The sequence below is a fragment of the Streptopelia decaocto genome, assembly GCF_964273445.1.
Source record: "Streptopelia decaocto genome assembly, chromosome: 3".
Lineage (NCBI taxonomy): Eukaryota > Metazoa > Chordata > Aves > Columbiformes > Columbidae > Streptopelia > Streptopelia decaocto.
In genome coordinates, this window is record NC_138656.1 from 2,082,433 (window position 1) to 2,100,118 (window position 17,686).

Below are 17,686 nucleotides of genomic sequence, written 5' to 3' on the forward strand. Positions count from 1 at the left end.
TCCATTTCAATGGGATGCTGCTGGAAATGGAAAGTCCCTCGATTGCAGGATTTACCACCAGCTCCCAGCTCGTTCCTGGGATGCACAACTGAAACACCCCAAGTTCAGGGTGGGAGCATCAGACACTCAGCTCTGCACTGTCCAAATGCCTTCAATGTCATTAATCAGAGACTGGCATTTTTCATTTTTCCCCATGACCGGGCATGTATTTGCAGAGTATTTAAATCTCCCCAGTTTCAATATTTCAGGATGACAAAGGTTGAGTTTGCAATAGGAAACTATTGCATGGTTGATTAATGCTGTGATAAATGATTCAGGAGTCAGCATCCTCCTGCCTCCTACAGCACAGCTCTTCAGAAACCCCACTCTGGATCCGCGGAACCACAGCTCACGAGGATTCACCAAGGAGCAGCTCTTTTTTTGGGAGGAGGAACATAAAAGGAAGAAGTCAAGATCAATAAAATGAATTAATGGGTTTGAATTATCTAAAAGAGCAGAAGTGTTCCTGAAGTAGCAAAGTTGGTAAGATGATGATTAAGAAAGCAGACCATGGAGCGTTGGAGCAGGGAGGCTGCACGGGCAGCGGCTGGAGTTGGAGTTAAGCGTGTTACAATGAGAAACCCCTTGCAGGAAATTACATTAGCTTTTTACTGATGCTAGGAAAGCCATGAGAATGCTAGTAGATGAAGTCCATGCAATGTCTAAGTTTTATAAAGGTGTGCGCAGGCACTTCTTTGTGCCCACCTTAGCAGTTACTATCTTCAGCATCCCCTTATCTATCTTTTTAAGGGATTTGAGCATTATTTTCCAGAAAACTTCCATTCCCAAGGTCACTCAGGCACCACCCTCCCAGGTCAAAGTGACTGATATCCGATTTGGCTGTCCATTGCTTTGGTCTCAGGTGCTTGCTCGGCCAAATTCATCACGCATCTTTGCACTTGCTTTCCAAAGAAGCAGAATGGATTTTTCCCATGAGCAAGTCTCTTTAATCAATTTTCTCCTGTTCTGAACACGCTTGCAGGCAGAGGGGGAGGCCCTGTTACACTGGCCAGTACAGCTGCTGGGCACACAAGGCTTTCTTCTGTCTGGTAAAGCAATAGCGACTCAAAGTAAAATGCGGGTTTAGAGACAGCTACTCTGAGCTAATGAAGTCAACAAATTATGCAACTGCTACTGAAAAAATAAGACTGTAACAACAATACCAGCTACAAATGGCTGATAGCAACCACTGGCCTGTCACTGATTTCCTTTCTGCCTTAATTCCAATCGTCTCTAGGGCTGGTTATGAGCAAACTAAACCAAAGGGCACTTTTACTTCCTTCTTTTCTGCCAAGAGACCCTCATCTCATGCCCAGCTAATTGAAAGGGTGGGACCCACTAGTACAAAAAATTACCATTATTAATTACCATAATAACTACTAATAATTAAGCTGACTCTAGGGACTACATTTCTCAGTCCTTTATAATGTAAATTGCTTAATCACAACCCCACCAGATGATGGGAAAACTAACAAAACCAGCATTGTTGTGAATTATCTAGGAACAATTTCTATAGCTAAATCAGTCCTTGCGGGCCGCATCTATTAATTACATTTATCATGCATTTGTAAGGCTCTGCAGTCACTCCCCCCTCCCTGACGCGCTGGGTTCCACCGAATACCAATGCACTATATGTTCTAATGTAAATCCATATCCCTGCTCTTGGTGACACACTGGGCTGGGTGACACTGGGGGATCACAACCCGTGTCCGGCTGTATGTGCTCATGAGGCTCCAGCGCTCCCTCTTTACTCACAGATGACATTTTTGAATCTCACTGAAGTCCCAGGAATATATTTCATGTCTAATGTCAAAATGAGCACATTTGTTTTGCCAGTTGAATGATCAGGGTCTACAGGGACCCCATTACTGAAGACAATTACAAGATTACAGCTGTCTTGGACTAATATTAACGAGTTGTAACTGATCATCTCCAAACCAATTTTACTTCCAGGTTGAAATAGAAGTAATTTTGAGGGGGAGACAGATTTCTTTGACGGAAAAATAATTGTTTAGTCTTGGCATGAAGAGCCTGTGATTACATTTTAAGAACTCAATTTTTTTTTAGGGGAAAAAAAGCCTTAAACACATATAAACACGGTCTAGACTTTTTTTTTAACTTTGGTTTGTTTTTAAACATCATGCCAAGGGTTAAATTGTGAATACCTAATTCACTTTCCCCAGATTGGTGCCAAAAGGGTTTCTGTAATATGACACCATGAAGATTTACTCAGTAAACAATAAATAAAGCTTCATTTCTTCATAGTTGTTTCAGAGTATGTGATCTAATTGCCATAAATTAAGACACAATGAAGAATCCCTCTCTAAAGAATTGATTTCCAGCATTAGCAAGCCAATCGGTTAAACAGAAAGAAGGAAGTTAAAAAGATCTTTGACCTGTTGCCAGGCAAACCCCATTAATTTTCACTGTCCCATTTACAGAGAACAACTCTAATTGGCAAGAGCCTCTCATTAGCTCCTGGAAGAACAGGCGGCTGGAAAGCAGCAGAGTCTAACGTGGCTCTCGGGATCCAACACGTGTGCAATTACAGAGGGCTGAGAGCAATCACTGGTCACACCGAGGGCGTCTTCCTGCTGAATCCTTCCCTCAGCTTATGTGAAGTACCATATAACAAATGCATATCATAGAGACTCGTGCACTAAACCGAACTAAGGAGGGAAGCAAACCAGATGGGAAATAGGAAAAAACAAAACAAAAAACCAAACTACTAAAATAAACTATGGGTTATCTGAGAAGCCTTTAGCATATTTGATGTCTTTATAAAAAAAAAAAAAAGTAACTGCAGTTTTAAGATCCATGAGTTACACTGACATTCCTCAATAAAGAATATATTATTTTATCCTCCTGTATTTGTAGTTACATGTTGCCTGGTTAATGTTGGATTATGAGAAATGTGTTGAGCCATTGAATCCTGCTTTCTTCTCGTATATTTGTCCATCTCCTGCCTGTGCACTGCTGTGAAGTAAGTGGAACTGCTTGCCACTGCTATGGAATACCTGAGATGAAGGTAGGGAATGCTGAAGGTTAATGAAAGGATTTAACACAGCTGCTTTCAAAAAAAAAAGAAAGGAAAATGGGAGGAAATAGAGCTAATGATGCAACTTGAGATAATAAAACCTTTAGGAAAAGTTCAGTTTTGGTTTGTGGTTTGTCATTGTTATTTTGCGTGGGGTTTTTTTATTATTATTTTTTTTCCTACAAAGATGATACCAGGGTATTGGATCCATCATTTTACTGCAATTATTCAATTGTATTTGTCCTGTAAAGGGAACCTGTTTGATCTGCCAACAGTTTGCTTGGAGACTGGCATTAAACAGAGCTAAAGCTGTGCTGTTTAGCTGAGAGTCTTCAAGGCAGGTGAGCCAATACTGGTTGGGATGACTGAAGAATCTCTGAACATCTGCAGTAAGTTTGTTTCCATGGATACTTCTACCTCTAACACTTCTGTGAACCTCCGTTCCAGTTAAAGTCCCTCTTGTGTTTGGCAGAACCTGAACATTCTTATAAAAATAAATCAATAACAGGAGATATTTGTGGAAGTGTTTTGCAATGTTCAGTCCTGAATAATATAAGCTCAAAGCGAAGCAAACCTGGCAACAACTCAAATTGCTTTATTTGGCAAAAAAATACAAATAAGGAAAACAAATTGCTTGATGGGGCAGAGCGGAAAGAAGGAGAAGGAAAAAGATGCTCTTAATTTGACTAAAATATAAGCAGGTGCTTATAACCATGAAAGAAGGAATCTGGCAGGATGATGCCTGATGAGTGTATTAGTATGGGGTAGGAAAACATGGGGAAATTTTTAATTTAAAAGGAAAACAAGGAAAAAAAAGTTCTCTCCTTTTGGGTGATTAGTCTATAAAGTCAGACCCTTTTCTAAACTGGGCTCATCTAGTAATCAGACAACTAAACAACATGACAACAATCTAAAAATTAGCCAGTAAGAACCAGGAGATTCAGCACTACACTGGCCCTGGGCTGCACTGACAGTCTGTGACAGTTTTACGGGCACAGAACTTACATGAATAAGCTGCAAATAATTCCTCCAATATTCCCCAGAACACGAAGCTCATAATGCACCTTTGAAAACAAATATATTGTAGTACTTCAATTGAAAGGAATCAAACCATATGCTAGCCGCTGCTGCACCTCTTCTTTTTTTTCCCTTTAAAAACCAAACCAGAGCAACAATAAAAATCTGCCAAGAAATCCTTAACTAAGAGATCACCTCTCACCTCTGCAATCCCATCTTTAAATAGGGCGACTAGAGTCTCAAACATTTGATTTACTATTTCACGCATTGAAGACAACTCTAAAGTTCTCAAATAATAAGTTTTAAGGACTTTCAACAACAAACGACAACGCGCCATGAAAAATAGGGGGAAAAAATTACTGAAGTGCCTATTTTGTATATAAAAGTCAGTGCCTTTGATGTCTGGTGGCTAAAAGACACTTGTACCCAAACAAATCAAGAAATTAATGAGGATTTCAAGGGAAAGGAATGTATCTGCTCATGTCCAGTTAGAGTGGCATGGAGCTGTACCATTCACATTCCATCTTTCAGCAACTACTGAATTAATATACCGGTTCACTAATAGCTCTTGAAGATTTATACGCTTCAGATATGGAAGGAATGTGGTGGTGGTGTCCAGAAGGCTGGCAGTATAAATAAGCGTCAGAAGAATCTCTGGAGCTGACTTAAGATTACTACTGTTGTATCTTCAAAGACATGCGAAAACAGAGCAGTTCATGCCGTTTTCTAAATAAAATGATAAAGAGCTTATGCCTCATGCCATGTGAATTCTCTGTCTACAACACACAGCTTTGAGGAGACACAGTTTGGATGCCAGTCTGGGAGAGACCCACACTGCAGCAACTCCCCTTCTGTCCACGGAACGGTTCCTTGCAGTGCACGCAGCATCTGTCTGCACGTGGGTGTTGGTGGGCTGGGGGCTCTGTGCTGGTCCTGTTCACCACACAGGCACAAAAAGAGCAGGGAAAAGATCAGCCGAGCAAGTTTGCAGTTGCTTTATGCTTCAAACTCCTTTTATTTTTCTGCAGCGCAACATTATTTTGTTCTGATCTCTTTGCCCATCGAGCAGGGAGCATTTGGATCTGATTGCACATGTCTGTTTTCTAATCAGTCTTTGTTCTAATTTGCTTGATTATTTGGAGCCCTTGTATTCTAAATTCAACACATTCAAGTTCAACTTGGCATAAAGTGATTATTTTTGTATCACTCTGAAGACAACTGCTGGCAGCCTAGCAGATATCACTTTCTTGTTCATAAAATGCCTCCAAAACCTTGAAGAAAGAGGGGCTGGAGGGTGCTTCTACATGACTACAAATAGTAAGAGATATCTTCCTAGACAGTTCCAACTCTGGAAAGCTGGAAATGATTTGTGTGCTCCCTTGCAGTCACTCCCGTGCCTCGAGTTTTGCCACTCTGCCTTAATTCACACCTGACCTAAGCCTGCATGATTTCAGGATGAAACTTTAAATATTGTTTTACTTAGAGGCAAGTTCAACCTGAGCAAACTGCCTTCAGGATGAATTTGGCCGTACGTCTCTCCTGCAGCGGCAATGCTGGCAGCCTGCAGAGACAGCCCAGAGAAGAGTGTCCCCACCAGCAATAGGAGCAGGCAATAACTCAGCGCTTACTGTCTTGTGCAAAGGGAGAACGTTTTCATTTCTTTTCCAGCCTCAGCACTCGGCACCAGAGGAGGACAGGATTCTTTTTCCTTCATACTTTTAGAAAACTGCTATTGGTCATGAAAAAAAAGAATGGGTTTTGCTGCCTGCAAAAGTTAAACTTATACGACATTTTGAACCCACCTATGATGGAAACCGTTTCTTAATATCTCCCATAAAGAGCTCCAGGTAGCCGCTGTCTTTATACATACAAATACAGCATTCTTGAAGAAATCTGAGAGCTGAATGGCTTTCTTTTCCCTTCTCTAGATGATCACACTTCTGTCATAAAGTCAAAGCAACGGCAAAGTGATTCCATTTACAATGTACGTGTTCTTCGGTAGATACTTTCAAAAAGAAAGCTGGAATTTTTACTCCTACACTCATATATAACCATTTTATCAGAAGCGCCCAAATCACTTTGGGTGTATTAATATCACTGAAACTATTAATGCACTCTGTACATTTGTCCATTTTACGGGCCTTCTGTGTCTAGCAGGTGAGCACCCAGGAGCTGTGCATTACGCACTGAGCAGTGACAACGCTGGAAACTCGGGGGTTTGGTACAGTATGAGTAATGACTCTGGAAAGCTAATATGACTGATTCATCTATTATTGCCATGTGATACATGAAGTACTTTTCATATTAGAAATCCACGCAATTTAACTACATTGCAATTACACCATACACTACATTGCAATTACACCATACACTAGACTTTAACTATGTCAATGAGCAGTTATCACACCTTTCCCACACTTAATTGAGAGGTAATTGTAGTTACATCACCCCTATCACAAAAGGTTTTTTTTGAGTAATTAATGACCTTGATTAACGTATGACCATGCTGCCTAGATCAGCAATTTTATTGACAGATGAGGACAAAAGGTGTGTCAGTAATCTATGGCATAAGTAGTCATAAAAATACAAAACAATATGGCACTATAGGAATGCCTACAGAGTAACCCAAAGTACTGAACACTTGTGTATAAATGGGGCTGATGCAGAACAGACCGGCCTATTAATGTCAGATGCAACATACATTTTTGATAATTTCTCAAATGTAAAATGAAGTCATTTACATGACCATTTCCTGTATGCTCCATACAATCTACATTATGGTTCTTTGATTTTTTTCTAAACAAGTTCCACACAAATGAGATAAATAACTGCTTTACATCATTTTTTTCCAATCAGCTTGAATAAATTGTGCAGAAAATAACCTAACTGTTTCTGCTGAGTGAATGTCAGTCAGAAAGTCACCCAGGGTTAGCACTCATGGTCCTAAGAGCTCCCTAAGTCCCTGGCATCAACCACTCGCACATGCTCGCCTTGCAAGGACAGCTTGCTCCACTGATTTATTATTTAGGCAAAGCTGCATTTATTCTGTACACAAATACATCTCCACCTTTATTGATACAGGAACCATTCAATACCAGGCCAATTTTAATCCCTCTCAGAAGAGTAATCATGAAAAGAACTAGACCAACCAAGAATAACAATAATTGAGATATCTATAGCTAAATAACAGATCTATTTTATCAGTACAATAGCATGATTGGCTGATTGGGGGCATTGCAGGGTAGAAGGAATGAAAGAGACGGCCTCTCTGAGAGCAACAGCTCTGCAGCACTGGGGTATAGAGAAAGCAGGAAACTTTGACTGCTCTTACACAAAACACTGCATTTCACCATCACAGCGGAAAGACACTCATTCTGGCATATCCAAGCAAACTGCAGGAGGAGGATCAATCTAGTGGCATCACTCAACAGAAAATCGTGATGGGAATTAAGGCTGAATGCCTTGTAGAAGAGGCACTCGGTGCAGCACCAGCCACTTCCCTCCTCTGCTGGAGCCCTGTCTGCCCACAGGCACCTTATCTCATCTTTTCCTAACTAAAAGGTATTGTAGGCTCACAAGTCATCATTTATGAGCAGTGTTTCTCTTAGACACGTTGAGATGAATTCCATCCTGTAGTTCTGATTACACTGTATTTCTAGGCAAGAGACAGAACACAAACACCCTTTGAAGCTGTAAAATATCTGTTCCTGGTGTTTTACTCACAGATCTACTGTTTGTTCTGTTGAGATTGTGTAATCTCTATGACTTCCATGACAACATCTCACTGATTTTCAAAAAGGAAAAAGTCACCCTTATTTTAAGTGCAGTGAACTGGGTCCTCTTTGGGAAAATTCAGCAAATACACATACAGTTACCCTTCCTGAATTACCTTCAGAGAAAGTAGAACATGACCCTTCAAAGACAAGGCTTGTGATTGCAGTATCTAGATCTCTTCTTCATAAGTGGTGAAAAATCAATGAGCTTGACTAAATTAATTTACTTCCACCTGAGGACTTGTCAATAGCGGACAAATTATTGTAGCTGGAGCTCTGTTCAGTGAGGTATAGATACAGTCAATGACTCCTCAAAAATGAAGCTGCTTAGTTGTCTAAATCACTGTCTCAAACTATGCATATTTTGTATGGAATGTAAAAGTCCCTTTTGGGTGGGTTTTCCAGACTTGCTACTATCAACGTAACTTCACCTCCATTCCTGTCAGCAGCTCATGGGCTGCTGTCTATGCCAGAGGCGGAACTCAGGCTCTGTCTGCTCTGCCCATTGCTTGCTCCAAGTAGTTTTTGGGAACAATGAGAATCAAAGGGGCCGGGGAAAATTCTAAAAATTGTCCTTCAGCAAACTGGCACAGACCCATCAAAATGAATGAAACAAAGCTCATTTGCAGCACCAAAGGCTCATACCTACCGTTTGCTGAATGGATATTTGTAATTTTCTAAGATATCATAAGCTACTGGAATTCTCTTCCTTCTCCATAGTTGAGGGCAGATAAATCTCTCCATGTGCACACCAATTTACAATAAAAAGTACACTTGTTCCAATGCGACACATCTTGGAATGCCAGTGCATGCAATGGATGATGTATTGCCTGTGCTGGAGGAACCAGAGCTCAATTATATTGACTTCTGTGGAGCAACGATTTTGTCCAAGGTGTTTAAGGTTAGTCACGTGTGTAAGTGTCTTGTGAACCAAAGCAGCAGAGATGAAAATCATCCATCATTTCTGTGTCTCTGGCTTTCAGATCAACTAATCTTTCTCTGTAGCTCATGTCCTGCAAACAAACCAACCTACGTGCTCACCACCTCATGCTATTTTCTTTTTATAGAAGTGGCAGCGAAAGCAATGGTTTTGTTCCGTTTGTTGCCATTTAATTACTAAAATGAGGGAGCTCTGTTTCCCAAGATCTCCACCAGGTTTAAAAACTTTAGCAAATGCTGAGGAATTGCTTTAAAATAATGTGATGTAAACCCCGAGTCTAATAACTCAGGCAAAACACTATCATTAAGTTATGTGTTCTGGCAAATTACACAGGTGCTTTTGTTTTTAAACCTTCCCTTCTAGCTGACTAGAGAGAGCAAAATGGAAGGCAGTGGGAAGCTGAGGAGAAAGAGTGTATCCTTACGTTCTCTGCATTAGAAGAATGGCAGGACAGCGGTGGCACGGGGCTGTCAGACAAATCAGAGCGAGCTCTGCTCATCTCTGCCCGGCCGTCACTCGCTACCAAACAGCAAAGAGTCTGAACACCTCTATTTTGTCCAAGTACAAGAAGAGAAATCATTACTTCAACGTCAGCCAGATTCAAATTACACTAAATGTCGCTGTCAGATGTTATATTTTTCCTTGCCAGAAATGTGCCCTATTAACATAAAACTCAGACATTCAACATGTAGATGAATTAAATAATTAGCTAGCCAATGCAAATATCATCTTGACACTATTAACCCTGCAGCAACGAGATACTGGTTTGTACCACAAAATTTAGACCCACACCACCACACTTCAGGTTAGGACTTTCTGATAGTTTACATTTAGAGGTGTTTATAACAAATCTCTGATCTGTTTTATGAATACAAACTCTACCATGATTTGTCTATCCCCGCCTCCTTTTCCTGGGGCTGCTAATCCCCACACTGGCTTTGAAAGAGCATGTTCCAAGCAGACTGCAGCACTATCTCTATATAAACCACAGCCACAAATTCATGACCTCGTCGGGATCAGAGACTCAGGATGCAAAGATAACAAGTTTAGCAAGAAGTTAAGGAGAAGGCAAGGGAGCTACCAAGAATAAATTTGTCTTGCACTTGAAAAATGGAAATTATACCTTATTCCAAGAGTGGTTTCCTTTTTACTGCTGGATGAAACAGCTTCACCACCCAGGCAGAAAGGGCCTGTTGAAAGCCTGTCCTGAACACACTGCAGACACATCTGTAATTGAGAGTTTTCAAGCCTTGTTTCTTGTGAACAAACCACAGTAGCTACTGCACCTAGCAATTGCTATGAGATTTGCTAGGTCTGTGTTTAGGGTCCTGCTGATGGTAGTCTCTCTCCTAAATAATTAAAGATGAAGAAAGAGCCTCTGATGTAGTTTCTCTGCCAGTAATTACTTTTAAAAAATGGAAGATTTGGAAGTGCAGGCCTTGAAAGCAAGCCTGCCTTATTACTGGAGAAAAGATGACACTGGATGGAGTCTGAAGCATTGTACTCATTCTTGCCACAATTTCCTTAAAAAGACGACACCTAAGGATTTTGAAAGTTACTTAAAAGCTGAAAGATGGTTGAAATTGAACTTTTATTTAAGGTAGCATGGAGGATCAGTGGATACCCACAATGCTATTCCCTTGAAAAATCCATCCAAACTTTAGATTTGATTTTGATTTTTTTAATTTGCAAACAGAAGGGCAAATTATTAGCTTCATTAGCTTGATCTTACTCTTACTATAGCCAACAGAAAGACTTCCATTCATTTCCATGGGAGGAGACCCTCAATATCCATTGCTACCATCATCTCATATCCAGAACAGTCTTTCACTTGAAATCACTTACTGTAAAAAGATCACAGCCGCAGTTAGTTCATACTGAAGACAAAGGAAATCAACTTCCTTTTGTTTCAATACATTTTAACATGCCAGCATCACCCTATTAGTTTTGTAAGATGCAAGGACCAAAAGTTTAAAGAGAACGGTAAGACCAACAATGCCTTTAACCAAACCTGCTACAGTCATCCCACCCTTTAAGTTGCCGTCTTCCTCTCTTCTGCAAAGGGCCTTGACTTCAAGACTACATATTCCCAGAAATCCCGAGTCAACAACCTGCTTTCATTATGCATTTACAAGTCAGGCTTTACCCATCTGCTGCTTTTCCCTTGTTTCATAAGGCCACAGGACTGTTATGAACATTTGTGCTTGGAATTTTGCAGCTCCAAATACAAAGGAGCGTTTACGAATGTGAGTTAAACTGTAAAATCCCAATCTGCTAATGACTTTTTAACACCCCAAATTCCCCTCAAGCTTTAGGATGAAAGTTTCCCCGTTACGCGCTGTGTCCTTCCAAGAGCAGTGAAGGAAACCAGCCTGTTTGCTGTTGCAGAGACACGCCAGGCCAAGTCCTGCTAAAAAAGCATCTCCATGGAAACAAGTGGCCACTCTGCCCCTCCAGCCTAAGGCTGGGAGACATTACCCGAGTCCTGCTGTTCCTCAATGAGGAAGAAAATCAGCCATGGCTTCACAACATTTGATTACTCCCCACATTGTTCTTGTATCACAAACAAAAATTCCATCTGTACTTTTGAGGAAAAGGCTGTGGAGATGGTCCCCTAACCCCAACTTGGGGGATTCTTCTTTGTTTTAGATTTTTCTAATGGTTGCCAGGATGAGCTCAGCTGCTCCAGCCAGACTTCACGTTTCTCCCTGATGCTTCTGGCACTTCAATGGTAGGCAAGGTTGAATATTAAACACAATTAGCTGCTCCACAGAGAAATTAATACCAGCTATCTTCCGTTTAGTGGAAGCCCCACACAATTAAAAAACACTTCTGAATGAAGGGACTTGCAGCCAGGAATAAAAATTTGCCTCATTGTTGCTATCAAGGGACACATATTCAAATCTAGTACTATGTGGACAAAATGTGAACAGCAGGAATTCAAAAGCAATTCACAAAGCAAATGAGAATAATTTTTACCCCCACCAAAGCAAAACCAAACCAGAAACAAACAAAAAACTACCACCACAAAATCAAATCCAACCCAAACCTCGAATTTCACTTTAGAGCAACTGTTTGGAAAACCAAATCAATAGCCAAATATTTTTGGGTTAGGGGCAAGAAGGTCTCTTTTAGAGTTAATCACAGTCCCCTCCACACCATGCAAAAATTTTCTACAATTTACGGAACACTAGAAGATACATCTAACTAGAGAAAAGCAACCAGCCAGCCCTCAGAAGTTTCAGGTTTCAGTGCAACAGATACCAGGTTTATATCGACAAGGTTTCTACAGAAAGGCTGAAAGTTTGGGGCATTTTTTTCAAGTCTCCCTGCAACCCACCTAAAAACCATCCTCCACTCCAGCACGGATTATATAGAAGTGTTTGGTAGAACTTTTATCTCTACCAACATCTGATAAGATTTGGGGGCTAAATGATGGCTTAACTTTGTTAAGTTTCCTCGTTGAAAGTCACTGCGAATAATGAGACATACAGATTACTGGGATGGTGCTGCTGTAATCCAGTGCCAAAGACCTTTTCCTTTCCCATTGTCGAGAGCTGCTCTTGCCAGTGTCAGTGCTGTGCAGAGCTGTCACACACCCCTTGCCTTGCAAAGCCTGACATTTGTTAGTGCTGGGGAAAAAAAATAAATCACCACAACACAAACCCCAAACCCCATTTTGATATAAGATTTAAATGTGACAGCCTGTCAGACAAGCTTGACAAATGATCAAATGTCTGGCTGCTCTTCACACGCTGTTCTGACTGGAGGTGTCGGGAAAATGCTTTTCTGTCAGGGCCATGTTCTGCCACACTGTATTGTGCCACCTCCTGATGGAAAGAGCTGAGCGAGGTGGGTGTCACTGTGAAGGGACAGGAACCCAGCTTAGTTCAATATGAACCCACACGTGCTGCGTGTGCCATCTGAGAGAACAACCTAGGACAAGTACAGGTGTGGGAGAAGAGATGGCACGGCATGGATTACACTGCATAAATATAAAATTCATATTATTAAAGTATTTTCTACTGCTTTTGCTTTAAAGTTAAGTGGTTAAAACACCCTATTCTGAGCAACTTCAGAATGAGCGTATGCATTTTCCTCCCCGAAATGGCTTTCTTCCCACTCAACAGCCGCTAGATAAGTGTACAGTAAAACAGAGTCCCTTCAAGGAAAGCTCTATAATTGCATCTTCTGCCGCAGTAAGGGGGCTCATTCAGTGAAGGAGAGGGAAAGGCAAATCCTAGGGCCCCAAGCTGTAAGGGGATTCATTACCACGCAAAATGGCTGATGAAGCAAGTCTTCCAAGTGGCTTTCACTCCCAATAGCACCTCATTAGCAGCACAAACTCTTATGATAAAGAATTCAAATGCATTCAAGCCAACCAACCCTCTTAATGGTGCCAGGCATAGTTTCTTATGTTAAATGATATATTTCCTGAGCCACAGTAGCAGAACATCTCACCTACTTTCAAGCTTTTATAAAATCACAGAATTTGCATAATTCCCATCATATCAAAGAACATTTAAAATGTCAGCTGGAGGAAAGGGGTCACTGCTGGTAGCTTCCACCATAAAAGTGGATATAATTTGATTCTACAGAAACCGTGCAAGGCAACTCTTCAGAGAATACAGATCTCCAAATATGACACAAAACACTCAACAGAATCCACAAAAAACACTCATGTATCAATTTAAAATGAATTACTTGAAGACATGTGCTAACTGTTTTATCTCTAAAAACACTATTTTACACACATTTTTACCTTAAACACAATCCTCAGGTTAATATCACCTGAATAATTGATTTTAAGCTCATAGCCAAGAAATCCCCTACATTGCAAAGTGTGCTACTAGTTAAAGATGACAGGAAGATGTTTCAAGATTTCAGATTGTAGCTGCTCTTTCTTGATGGGAAACGGGGCAAGAGTAACCACCAGTAGCATGCAAACACGCTGATGTGCAGGAATACGATTTACACCACAGAGAACAATAGATACGGTTTAATTAAGAAAAATATTCTTAGTCCTCATTCTGAAATATTCAGCTCCTTTAGTTTGGAGATTTCAGGAATGTGGCAGTTTTTTATACCTCCTCCTGTACTACTACACCTGGAAGCCTATATTTGTACCACATGTAATTGGCAAAATGTCAGCAGGGTGCAATCTTGAAACCTGTTGGCTGCAGCCTCGGAGCACAGGGAAGGAAAGCAATCCATTTAAAGGACCTGCAGGAGCAGTTTTGCTCTGTAGGGTTACAAGAAGGTCTTTAGAGAGCCTAAGACTGCCATTATTAACAATAGCATGATTTTGTGCAAGGCCCAAGACACCTACTTTCTTTTGGGGACATCTATTAAATCCCAAGGATAAACTCAAATGGGCAGAACTCTTTCATTTATAAAGGTAACCTGCGCTGCATACACAATTCTTGCTGCTTGGCTAAGAGACCCAGCAGCTGCTCTTACTAGCAGACTGCAGCCTAGGAGCTAATACAATACCTTGCGGATCCTGAAATACATGCCATATACCTGGGAAAATAAAGGCTAGATCAATCGACTGTCTGTGTGACACAAGAGGAAAAGGCTGATATCACATGCCTCCACCTTTTCTAGTGGATGTAACAGATTTTTTTGGGGAAAGAGGGTTCCAGTCAGAAGGCTTATTGCTCTCTCCCCTGGATTATAAAGCCCTGTTCAGCCAGGCAGAGCCCCAGAGCTGCAAAACACCAACGCTCCAGCTCTGCCAGAGCCGGGGACACTTCCCCTCCCAGAGAGAAAAGAACGGAACAGACCTGGTTGTACCTGCTCTGCAGAGTCCCCAGGAGCACGATTAAAGTGACTTCACAGCCTTTTTGCATCACTGGGGAGCTGAAGAAGCTCATTGTGGTGGTAGAACCTGGACAGCTGCTCAGAATTCTTCTGATCTAACTGAAAGCTTTGAGGAATAAACCTTAGAAGGTCCCATGGTGAAATTATGGATCCAAGAGGAAATATTGCTATTATTGCAACAAAGTTGATACTAACCTATATTCAATTATTTGGCATCAAAGCAGCCAAACTGAAAAAGTTTTTTGGAATATAAAGTATTCAAATCTAAATCTAGCTACTTAAACAATCAGGTTCAAACAGGGTAACAGAATTAAAGAATAAGCTGTGAGACTGGGCAAAGATGATCCAGGTGTGAAAACCTCTAATCTAAGTGTAGTTTCTCTAAGTTACAGTCATGGTTATGTGAATCAGAGAGAAGTTCCACAAGGCCGGGAACTGCTTGCTACTTCATTAATTCACTAACTGCCTACTAAAAAATAAATCAGTCAAACAGCTAAAAAATCTGAGCTAATGATTCTGTAATTGTCTTTTCAAACTGCCACCACATTTGGATCAAACAGGTTTCATTACCATGCCACAGAATTAGATGGTCTCTGTATTCCACATAACAGCTGGCTTCAGCAGCTTTGATGCAAAAATTTCTCTTGTGATTTATTCCTTCCATCTGATAATAATTTCTGAGGGAAAGCAGAAATATTGGCCTTCCATCAAAGCAAGCTAACATAGCAGTAATGATTTCAGAACGAAAGATTATGTAGATCACTAGCTACACTTGCAAGTCCGTGTCTCAAATCACTGGCGTGATTGATGCTGAAGGGGCCCGGTCTCCTGCGTCTCGGCAAATAACACGGAAACCACAGTTTCAGGAAGCAGAAAGGCTGATTCCAAGGATATTTTGGGTTGCAGGTAAAGAGCTTTGGTACAACTCTCCTACTGGCTGTGCACAAAGGAGACCACCCACAATTAACACAACCAGATAATCAGGCTAGTTAAGATTTTTCTAGCCTGGAAAAGAATGCTAGCCAAGGTAATTAGTCTGGATCAAAGGAAAAAAAACCCTACCAGCGAGGATAATAGCTCAGAATTAATTTGTGAAAAAGAGCCTAGGGATGGCTAAACTTCAGCTGCCAGATCTAGTTAAAACAGGGCATCATCAGCACCAGACAGGAGCACATTTTATCCTCCCTTAAGACAGGCATATTCCTGAGATCAAATGCCAATTGCTCTTTAATTGCTGGTGTGGGGGCTCCAAACCCCAGGGTGAACCAAGCTCCTGCAGAACAGCATTGTACACTGGGTAAAGAGACATAAGTCCCCAAGCCTGGGGTGGGGGTTAGTAGTGGGAATTAAGGTGAGCTGAGAACCAAGCTCCCTTTTGGGAAATGCTGAGCTTGACTATCAGCAGTGTCAGGGCTACTGTAATAAGCCCCATATCTAACCACTGAGTCCTTAACTTTTTTTTTCCTTAAATCTCTTGTGTGAGTATTAATAATGGGCAACACCAGACCAGATCCCCATCCAGTACAAATCCAAGTAGTCCATTAACTCAGTCCCTGAAAGTCACTACTCATCCCTGCATCCAAAGTTCTTTTTTTGAGAAATGTCTATATTATCATCTCCATATTCACAAATAATGTCTCTTACATTTCTGATTATATAACTGATGCCTGGGATTTATTATAAAAGTAAAGGCCACTATTACAATTACTTTAGCAAGAGTCATGAAATATTGTGGAAATGAAGAACTGCAGAGTCCTCTGGCACATCTGCCTCAGGAATGGGCACTATATTTGCAAGTAAAATAAGTTTAAAGTATTATATAATTGGATGAATAATCAAAAAATGCTCATTAAAGCACCAAAGGATGCTGACATCGCAAAATGCTCTCCTCTGACCTTCATTGTTTTGCATTGTCCATTTTGACTGTTTGTCTCCTGCCAAACAGAATAAATTCAGCCTTTGAAATTATTCTCCAGCAAATGCTGCTTTCAGCTATTTCCACCATGCATTACAATGTTCTTTTATCCTTAAGTTGTGCCTGTGCAGTGGTGAGATGTTGTGAGTTAACCCTGTTCCACTGTTATCAGAGGTCATCAAGACAAAGATGAAACTATTTTTGTGAGCAATTATGCAAAAGCAAGGAAAAGCACACCATTAATTTGCCCTTCTACATGTATCACAAACATCAGCTGCATGGTTGTCTGTACTTTTTAGGGGCTTAGATGAGTGATCCAGATGATCCCTGCTCAGTTGCATGCATCCCTTGTCTGCACATACAAGGTAGAACACACATCAGTAAAGTAAGTCTTAAGTGGAATTTGAGCACTGATGTCTAAAATGGCATTTCCAGGACCACCGAGTGTTGAAGACACCTCAGTTCCTGACACTACATCATGCTTTGTCTCTCAAAATTGCTGCAAAGACCTCCAGCTGTGTCCCAAACACACCCACCTTGCCTCCCCAAGGGTATTGCTCAAACAGCCCCCACCTGCCCATGCTCTTGGCTTTCTCTCACTATTTTTGATTTAAGTGAGGCTCAACAGTAAAACAACCACAAGGTATTAGAAGGACACTGCTGAGAGTTTGAGAGGGGCCAAGAGAAGCTCCTGAGCACACCAGGGACCTTCTCTGACACATACCTCTTCAGAGAAACTCAACATTGGTTCTTACAGTGAAAAATAGCACTAGTTTTTACTTATTTTGCTCATATATGCATTGATTAGTGCTTCCATAATGTTTCTCTTCAATCTGGGTGCTAAGAAAGAAAAGGTAAGGAATCAATGCTTAGATATGGGGCAATTAATGCATATCTTACACTTGATTACGTGAAATGACAACCTAAATAAGTACATGTAACCGCTATTGTTCTGTTAGTCATCATTTCAATCAGCAGGCGTCAAACATCATTAGCTGTGATAGCTTTGGGATTTTGAGATTTCTTTTTATTAAATATAGTCTTAATGGAATACTGTGAGGCATATTTGTAATTATGAATCGGCTTGGCATTTGGCTTTTGCTCCAGGGAAAAAAGGTGGCAGATATTTATGTTACAAAAAA